We start from the raw sequence: 9,038 nt of genomic DNA, 5'->3' as shown, positions 1-9,038 counted from the left end.
TCATAAATTACATAATCTCTATCATATAATGTCATAAAATATAGTATAAACTTTGCATGATCAATCATTTGAACAGAGTAGTAAAATCATGATCTAAAATTAATCATAAAGATTGCATGAACATGTTGGAACATTCAAAACATAGAACTGGAGAGAAACAAAAATATTGCTGTAATAAAGAATCATGTATACTTACAGAAGTTTGGAATCTGATTTCTTGCTAGTCCTTCTTCCCTCGATGTCACCACGATTAAACACCTATAAGTATTAATTTCTGATTCTTAAAATCTACAAAATAACTTAAAACAAAATCTTTTCTTTCTAAACTATTCTAGGTTATCTCTTTCCTTCACTCTCTCTTTCTCTCTCATTTTCTTAATTATAAACATATGAATTTAATTTGCTGAATCATTTATCAAAATTCCCCTTACCCAACATTAACCTTAATTCCTAATCATTAATATAAAGAAACCATTAACATAAATAAACATTAAATCTTAATTCCTTCTTATCAAATGACATGAATATCATTATCATAAATCAATGTTATTAACAAAAACGAATGACATTAATAAAAAACTTTAATCTATTATTAACCTAAATTTTAATTAACATTAAGTTAATTATTTTCGGATTTATTAATTTTAAAAATTATAGAAATATCATTTTGTGCGAAAAATTCAATTTATACCCTTAGAAACCCTCTTAGAACTCTTAGAAACCATATTTACAAAGATACTTCCAAACATTCCAATTAATGAGAAAAACCCTAATTTTTAAATCTCCAAAAATTCCTCCAAAAATTTCATTTTCATCGTTAAAAAGTTCTCCTAATCCTTCACTATTTATTCCTAGAAGAAATTTGGAAGAAGAATAAGAATTTGGAAAAACTCTAAAATTTTCTTTTCCAAAATACTAGAGATTGAGAGGGATTCATTCCAAAATAATCATACCTGAGTAATCCTCTCGTCGTCCTCTTCAATTTGAACTAAATCTCTTGACGGAAGATCGCCGCCGGAGAGCCTCGCGGAAACCATCGTCTGCCCGACCGTCCGCTCTTTCTTCCGCTCGATTCGGTCCGTTACGCGTGAAATGGGAGGGGAGAGTTTCGGTTTGTCTGTTAAGGGAGAAAGGGTTTGTAATTGGCTTTCTTACCCTTACTTAAGTAAAATTGTCTTAAGAAATAAGTGAGGGTAAAATGGGCATTTTAAAACTTCGTTAAATTTTAATTCCAAATATAGGTAAAATTAGGTACAAGATCTATATATAAGAACGATCAGAATTTTGCAATGAATTTTCTAAAATTATTTCTATTAAATTTCGTTAACATTAAAATTTTTTGCTTAAATCTCGTCACGATGCTTTGAAAAGCGTGCGAGGTCTAAAACAACATTTTCGGGTTTTACAATTCTTCCCTCCTAATAAAAATTTCGTCCTCGAAATTTACAAATAGCTTCTAGTTACAATTCAGTCAACATTTTCCATTTCATTAACATAAACCTCAACATTGGAATGGGACAAACTAAACATATGAAATATCATAGCAAAATAGTCTGATCAATTCCAAAATATCCGACATAACATAACAAGATAAACTACTAAATCCAAAACACCAAAACATTAGGTTTTTCATTGCAAGTCACAAAAAAATAAACTATAAAGCCATCTCAATTGTCATTTCAGCATCTACAGATTCATTAGGCTCCAGCTGAGTCAAAGTGTAAACTCGTGGTTTGACATTTTGTCTGGATTGATTTTGCACTGAACCTGCAACTGATGGTTCTATCATCTTGGGTCCCATAATTTTTCTGTGAAGGTGCTTCAACTGATCTCATTTCTCCTGAAGTCTTCTGAGCCAAACAGGATAATATTTTGCTATGTGTCCAGGCTGATGACACAAATAGCAAGTGTTGGAACCAATCAGACATTCACCCTTATGTAATCTGCCACATTTAGCACAAGGTTCCGTGACTTCACTTACAGTTGCACCACTGCCTCCACTAGAACTAAATTTGGATTTCTTCTCATCTGATCCTCTTGTTTGATTACTTTGTATATCCTCATCAAAACTCTTCCTTTTATGTTGGTCCCATCTTTTCTGAGTTACCTGCATGTCCATCTCGATCCTTCTAGCTCTTTCCACCAAAGTGGGATAATCTTCAATTCCAAAAGGTACGAGAGGCTGCCTTATTATGTCCTTTAATCCATTCAGGAAGCGGTGACACTTCTCTTCAGCATTGGGAATCAGGTGAGGGGCATACCTGGAAAGTTTAGTGAACTCGGCCTAATACTGAGAAACATATCAGTCTCCCTGAACTAATCTGTTAAACTTATCCTGCATATGTCTCCTGGCTGTTGCAGGCACATACCAATCTCTGAATGCTTTTACAAACTCCTCCTAGGAACTTGGCTGCTTTGTCTTCCTCCAATGCTTTCTTCTAATTGACTCCTCCACCATCTCTCAGTCTCGCCATCAAAAGCATAAACAGCCAGTGTAACTCTCCTGTCCTTTGGGCAAGACATCCCCTCAAGGATCTTCTCAATCCGCATTAGCTAGTCCTCAGCCTCTATAAGCCCACCACTTGAGAACAGTGAAGGTTTCATATCCTGAAATAGCTTCAGGCTCGTATCCATAGGTCGGCCTCCACTTTCACTACCACTACTCTGATTTTGGAAAGTCTTAATCATCTGAGTCATTGCTTCCATCATCTGAGCAAATGACTCCATAGTGTTGTTCCTCTGAGATACTGCTACCTCTGGTAGCTTTCTCTCTTCCTCCATATTAATGTCATCAGTGACATTCAGTTCAGAATCCATAGCTCTGAGATATAACCGATGAAATAGAATTAGAAATCTATAACACATACCTTATACCTTAACTAACCTAGAGAATCATCTTATTGGCTCTTTCATATTGATCAATAATCTTAAACCCTTTGCTCTGATACCACTTTTTTCACAACTCGGCCCGGTGAGCTCGCGCAGGCGAGGCGGGAACAAAGGTCGGACGGTAGGATAAAATTTTCTAATCACTAAATCTATCTCCATAATAATTGAAAAAGCCTCTAAAACATCAAATTGAAAATACTTAAACATAAAATCAGTCATAACCATAAAATTACCTTTGCTCAGATGTTCCTCTTCTACGATATACATTGTCACCCCTTCTATTCATATTGATTTGCCTACACTTACCTGAAAATGATAACAACTAATATTAAGCTAAAGCTCAGTAACTAATACATAATTCTAAACTACAGTAAACAAGGCAATTGTGTAATATGCTGGATGTCAATTTCATATGAACATAACATAAAAATGATTTCATACTTAACATAATATTAAACATATCATATCATAAAATCATATCTTTCATTTTTCTTTCTATATTCATATCATTATACTTAACTTTCTCTTTTCGTATATAATACAACAGTCACAGGAGTCACCGTCTAGTACCATAAAGGTACTCCTTTACCATTTCCTTTTCCATATCCTTAATCATTTTATCGTGCACGAGTACATCATCCCCAGCTAGTACAATAAGGGGGTGAACTCCATCTAATCAGCATGCACATTCAATCATTCAATATAATATTCACATCATATCATATCTTTTCATTTCATAAATTACATAATCTCTATCATATAATGTCATAAAATATAGCATAAATTTTGCATGATCAATCCTTTGAACAGAGTAGTAAAATCATGATCTAAACTTAATCATAAAAATTGCATGAACATGTTGGAACTTTCAAAACATAGAACTGGAGAGAAAAAAAAATCTTGCTGTAATAAAGAATCATGTATACTTACAGAAGTTTGGAATCTGATTTCTTTGCTAGTCCTTCTTCCCTCGATGTCACCACGATTAAACACCTATAAGTATTAATTTCTGATTCTTAAAATCTACAAAATAACTTAAAACAAAATCTTTTCTTTCTAAACTATTCTAGGTTATCTCTTTCCTTCACTCTCTCTTTCTCTCTCATTTTCTTAATTATAAACATATGAATTTAATTTGCTGAATCATTTATCAAAATTCCCCTTACCCAACATTAACCTTAATTCCTAATCATTAATATAAAGAAACCATTAACATAAATAAACATTAAATCTTAATTCCTTCTTATCAAATGACATGAATATCATTATCATAAATCAATGTTATTAACATAAACGAATGTCATTAACATAAATCTTTAATCTATTATTAACCTAAACTTTAATTAACATTAAGTTAATTAATTTCGGATTTATTAATATTAAAAATTAGAGAAATATCATTTTGTGCAAAAAAATTCAATTTATACCCTTAGAAACCCTCTTAAAACCCTTAGAAACCATATTTACAAAGATACTTCCAAACATTCCAATTAATGAGAAAAACCCTAATTTTTAAATCTCCAAAAATTCCTCCAAAAATTTTATTTTCATCGTTAAAAAGTTCTCCTAATCCTTAACTATTTATTCCTAAAAGAAATTTGGAAGAAGAATGAGAATTTGGAAAAACCCTAAAATTTTCTTTTCCAAAATACTAGAGATTGAGAGGGATTCATTCCAAAATAATCATACCTGAGTAATCCTCTCATTATCCTTTTCGATTTGAACTAAATCTCTCGCCAGAAGATGCCGCCAGAGAGCCTCGCGGAAACCACCGTCCACCCGGCCATCCGCTCTTTCTTCCGCTTGATTCGGTCCGTCACGCGTCAAATGGGAGGGGGGGGGAGGGTTTGTAATTGACTTTCTTACCCTTACTTAAGTAAAATCATCTTAAGAAACAAGTGAGGGTAAAATGGGTATTTTAAAACTTCGTTAAATTTTAATTCCAAGTATAGGTAAAATTAGGTACAAGTTCTATATATCAAAACGATAAAAAATTTACAAGGAATTTTCTAAAATTATTTCTATTAAATTTCGTTAACATTAAAATTTTTGCTTAAATCTCGTCGCTGTGCTTTGAAAAGCGTGCGAGGACTAAAACGACATTTTTGGGTTTTACAAGACTTCAGATACTCTCTGCAAAATACAAACATAAAAATTGCTCTTATGAAGTTGGTGCCTCGATGTTGGAGATCTACCATGAACATGGAGGAAGCTTGTACCTCAGGCTTCTTTGTTGAGCCTTGATGTCCCTAAGGTGTGAAAATTTTACAAAATCAATACTATCATCATCAACAATATAGCCTTTGGAATCTGCTAAGAAACAACAATAACCCTTAAGCATGAAATTGACAATTATGTTCATACAAGATAACCAAACTTCCAGTAGAATGCAAGGAATGCCATAATATAATAGGCTCTAGAAAGAAAACTGAGGAAATGATCCAAGGATTACATAGATATTTCATTAAAAATAAACAATGATTACACATCAAATTAAACAATTAAACTTTACCTTATGGCTAGTCCTAATGCTTCCTACTTAGTCTTCACCCTGGTTAGTCTTTAGAGTACAACGAGAGTATCAAGAAGCTTGAAATACGCGTGTAAAGAAAATGAATCCTAGACTTGTGTCTAAGTTAGTCCTAGGCTTTTTAAAGTGCTTAATTTATTCTCTTAATGTGCACTTTGGTCCTACCATCAACTTAGTTATTTTTATTTTAATGGAAGATAATTAGTGGAGCAAGGCTTTCTATGTGGGTATTTTCAATCCAATTAGCCCAAGTTAGAATTATGGAGTGAGAATGATCCTATAAAGATCAAAATGCCCTAATGGAAAATTTCCCTCAGCCTATTTCTATCTAAAATAAATGATAAAATTGACAACACCAAATTGGCTCAAATTTGATGAATTCAGGGACTATATTGAGTACTTGAAAAAAATCAAATTAAAATGGGCCTAAAAATTTTGGGTCCATTTTGAACCTTTACTCAGAAATACAACAATACTATATTAAAACATCATACAAAAAGAGCATCTTAGGCTTTGGTTGGAATATCTTTCTTACTACTTTCTAAAACAATCTTTTTGTACAAAAAATTTTTGAACTAGAAATTTTTGTACTAGAAAGCTATTTTAGAAATTAGCATGAAAGTTGTCCCAAACGAAGCCTTAATTTCTTCAAATGTGTTGTGGGCTCTGAAAATTCGGCCCAGGCCTCTGTCCGATGCTGCTTTTCTTTCATTCGGGGGGGGGGGGGGGGGGGGGGTTGACGAATTTAAGTTCCGGGGTAAATTTTGAAAGGCAGATGAGTTTGTAGATAAGACTCTACCCATAGATTTTGCCCTCATTTTGTGAGGCCTTTATGATCTGAGTTCTGATTTCTTATAGGCGCAAACCCCTATAGTTAATTACCACTCCCAATAACGAGAGAGAACTTTCAATTAAGGCTAGTTGTCAATCAGATACGTAGATAATACATGCTATATGACATATAGTAGAAGCATGGGCTTGGGTATTCAGAAGTTGGAAAATTTTATATTTAAAATCAAAAATTTCACCATCTTACACTTAAAGCGGATCGTGGGGGAATGGATGATGTACCCGATCAAGATCCCATTGTTTAATTGCCAATATGTGAACTGTTTAGTTCGAATTTGTTCAAATATCCCTTCCATTCTTCCAGGAGGTGCCCTTCTCCGTATATCGAGTTGTCTTCATACCCGACATATTCGCAGCATCTCAATCACCGCTACTGTAGGTGCTATCTATACTTGTGTCCACAAGGGTTCATTGTAATTGTAATATAGCCATTCTTGTTATCCACAAGTGCGTTGTATCTTCTGTCCTTGCTCACAAGGAATGATTATGTTCACTACAATCTCCCAGACATATTTGTTGAAGAGCCTATTGTACTTGCATCATATCTACATTTCACCAATCTCAGGTGGTCATTGATTGCACTTGCTTGCAAGGACGGGTCTTCCACTATCAAGTGCCAGTGTTGTCATCTCAATCTACAGTCAGACTACTATTTGTATAACAGATCTTTATTTATAGCATGTGAGCAGTACTTGTGCATTTTGCAGTTGATTGCTATTGCTTGCAAGTATAGTGCATTTGACCTCGCAGGGATTGTTGTGGGAGTATGTTGCATTCAACAATATCATCCATTATGTACCTTGTCTCATGTATTCATAGGTTTTGATAATTGAGATTTGTTTGTGATTGTTTAGATACTGTGAATTGAATATTATTCATTGCTTGTATGCATTGAGATCCTGTTTGTCACGAGTCCCCTGCTTGTTTGCTTGTATTTGTTTGAATGAGTTAAATTATTATTTAGCATCTGAATCTTGGTCTTGATTATGCATTTTAGGACTTAGGTTCCACTTCTTGTAGTTCAGTTCGAGTCCTGTTCCCTATTGTTCGTGCAAGTCCTCTGCACATTTGGTTCAAATTCTAAGCATTTCTGTTTAGTATCGGTCCTCTATATTATTGCTCAAGTGAGTTCTTATTGTTCAAGCTTTGTGCGCTTCAATAAAAATTTCAACAACATCCTGGTGTTGGAGAAGTTTTGTATCCTCAAACGGATTGCATACTTTATCATCGAGTATGGCATAAGAATATGATATATTACCCCGAAGAGTAAAAATATCATTTCCTTATGGACTCAATAATAAAATTTATAATTATTAACAGAGATTCCCCCACTCGATGTTTGGTCGAGTGAAATTTATTTATTTATGGGGTACAGACGTCCCATAGAGGATAGCCCCTATGGTTAATTACATCCCAAGCTTTAGTGCTTGAGAAATTTTTTGATTAAACTAGTGGTTTTGTTTTTCTTGGAAGTCATTTTAGACATTGGCTAAAGTTTGCCTTTTATTTTAAAATCCATGAAAGTCTTGCTTAAACGATTTGGCCCTTTAGGAATTTCAAGGAGGAATTGATCAACTTAGAATCAGATTTTTGGAGTGAAGTCCAAGGGAAGGTGAGGTAGGAGCACTTGATTCTGAGCGACACTCAGAGGTGCTCAAACTATCCTATATTGGGCTTTACATTTTAGAACTCTAATTTTGGTTTAAGTTGACATTTTTTTTTAGAATGTTGGGGCTTACATTCCTTCAACATATGTTGTAGGAATTGCTCGAAATATGAGGGCTTATAGGGTGATTTGGAATCAACGCATGCCTCGGACCCTAAGACTAAGGTGAGGACTACCGATAGGTAGTGCCTCGAATCTAAATCTAACGAGTGCAAAGGGGCTTACAAACTACACCTCACAAGAGGTATAGCCTGCCCGACCTCTGGATTTATTGTCCTGCCTGGAAGGGACTACCAGCTAACCCTCCTAATAGGTTTTAAAACCAAGTCATCCGGTCTCAATGCAAATGTAGAGTGGGGAGGTTATTTTTATTTAGAAAGTAGGACTTATAGCTTGGCTTTGAGGCCAAGATGCCTAATTATGTGGGTATGCATATGCTGACTCATAAAGAAAAAGACTTTTTTGTTATATAATCCTTAAGTGGAGGCATTCTACATGTGACACACTTTGGCTATGCATGATTGTTTTAAGTTTTTGGAAAACTTGGCCCTTTGAAAGAGAACCATGCAAATTTTCTTTTATTAGAAAGTTATGGAGCCTAATTTCATTTTTTTTAAGTTGCTTACATTTTATGATAAAGTTCCAAGAGAAGTGCTATGGAGAGTTCTTGATAAGAAAGGAGTCAATAATGCTTATATTCAAATCATTAAAGATATGTATGCAGGAGCTATTACTTGTGTTCAAACACAAGGTGGTTTGACCAAGTATTTCCCTATTTCGGTTGGGTTACATCAAGGATCAGCCTTAAGCCCATATCTTTTTGCTTTAGTCATGGATGTTCTCACTAGACATTTGCAAGAGGATGTACCCTGGTGTATGCTTTTTGCTGATGATATTCTTCTTGTTGATAAGACTAGAGAGGGAGTTGAAGGTAAACTTGAATTATGGAGGTCAACCTTAGAGTCTAAAGGTTTTCGCTTGAGTAGATCTAAAACGGAATATATGGAGTGTAATTTTAGTAGTAATAGTCCTAGTGAGGGGATTGTGACTTTGGGTGATCAAGTCATTAATAAGAGTACATGTTTTAGATATCTTGGATCTATT

The sequence above is a fragment of the Dendrobium catenatum genome, unplaced genomic scaffold, assembly GCF_001605985.2.
Source record: "Dendrobium catenatum unplaced genomic scaffold, ASM160598v2 fragScaff_scaffold_1607, whole genome shotgun sequence".
Lineage (NCBI taxonomy): Eukaryota > Viridiplantae > Streptophyta > Magnoliopsida > Asparagales > Orchidaceae > Dendrobium > Dendrobium catenatum.
Note: the sequence above shows the minus strand (reverse complement) of the source record.